At 34.0% G+C, this 1,606-nt stretch overlaps 1 pseudogene; it reads right to left on the bottom strand.

Annotated features, from left to right (window-relative positions):
- LOC103593815 overlaps positions 1–1,523 on the bottom strand; it is a 29,219-nt pseudogene extending 27,696 nt beyond the window's left edge.
- Between the last annotated feature and the right edge of the window lie 83 nt (positions 1,524–1,606).

Here is a 1,606-nt window from a genome sequence, read left to right as displayed (position 1 = left end):
ACCAGATACTATTATTATTTTTGAGCCTTAGATATTTAAAGGGCAAACTATTGATATTGGGGATATTTAAAGAAGTGTGGTTTGTTCAGAGATAATTACAAAAGATATAAAATTCCTTCTAAAACCTAAATTTATAAACAATTTGTAACCATATTTTTAATTCACTTTATCCAGGTGTAACTATGCTCACTCATTGTTACCACATTGAACTTTTAAACTAAGTGGATTTATTTTATTTCTATCAACAATTATTATTCATGTGTGCATTCATAGTGAAATTCATTCTAATGGGATTCACTAATCTATGTAGAATGTTCTCAAGTCCTCAGGTAAGACCTTAACAATTATTTCATTTCCTATTTTTTAAAATGAAATTCATGTGTAGTTAATAGTATAAATACTATAGTGCCTGGAAGATATCAGAAGTTAATGCAGTCCTTTGAAAGATAGGAAGTTACTTCTTTTAAAGAATGGGTTAAATATGTGATGAGAAATATAATTGTCATTCGGCTTTAAATTCTACTCAAAACCCACAAAGCCTGGAGGTTCAATGCTAAATAGTGATTTTATTGCTCTGCCTAAATCATTTTTCTCTTTTCTCCAATTTTTTATTTTATTTTTTAATTCACTGAATCATAGGAAATAACTATGGATCTATAAGCCTAGGGTGGTAATTTCAAAACTTGTTGAAGGGAAAATATAAATTACTCATTTTATTTTTCACCTGTTATTGTTCTTTGGAAAACAAAGACAATAGGGGACATTAGATCTTATCGTCCAATTATTTTAGAGATGAGCAAACTTAGGCCAAGAGAGATGAAGCAGTTGACCCAAAATAAAACAAATACCCAGTAGCACAGCAGGGTGGACATCCAGGCCTCCTAGTCTGGAGTACCGCCTGCATACCAGCCAGTGACCCCAGCTTTTCTCAGATTCAACATTAACTTCTTGTTATGGTTCTTTAATCTGAAAACAAAGAAAGAAACCTGCAAGATTTTTCTGTCTATGTGAATGCAAATTTACCAAAGCAATCATGAAAAATAAATGGTTAAAGTTTAGGTGATGGAAATGCTATCTACCCCAAGTGGATCATTATATGGGACATGCATTATTGAAACAATGCACGGTACCCATTAATATGTACAATTATAAATAAATAAATATGATTTTTTAAATGCAAATTTCTCCATTAATAAAAGGCCTTTGTCTTCTACTTTAAAGTGTCTGATTTAGAAAATTTAATAAAGGGGTGAAATTTGTCTTTGGCAGCACCCCCATGGCTCACTGCTCTGGTCTCTTGTCCTTTCCGGTTAATGCCTTACCCTTGTACTCTCTGGAATCTGATGAGGTTCAGCTGTAAGAACTTCAGGTTTGTCACCACCAAAAGTATTCACAGTTGTGAAGATGCAGTCTTCTCTAAGGAATGCCTCTGTAGTAGTGGAATATCCCACAGTCTTGGTCATCAGTTTAGACCAATAATCCTGCCTGTCCCTTCCTCCACCACTCTGCAAACATTTATTCATATGCTCGTTTATATCCCTTCTTGTTTTCAAAGGATGTGTGGACATACCACACCCCACAGAAGCTGGTGTTTCTGCACAGGTTT

Source organism: Galeopterus variegatus, unplaced genomic scaffold (assembly GCF_000696425.1).
Source record: "Galeopterus variegatus unplaced genomic scaffold, G_variegatus-3.0.2 Scaffold1423, whole genome shotgun sequence".
In the NCBI taxonomy this organism is placed as follows: Eukaryota; Metazoa; Chordata; class Mammalia; order Dermoptera; family Cynocephalidae; genus Galeopterus; species Galeopterus variegatus.
Note: the sequence above shows the minus strand (reverse complement) of the source record. Positions and strands in the feature narration are given on the sequence as shown.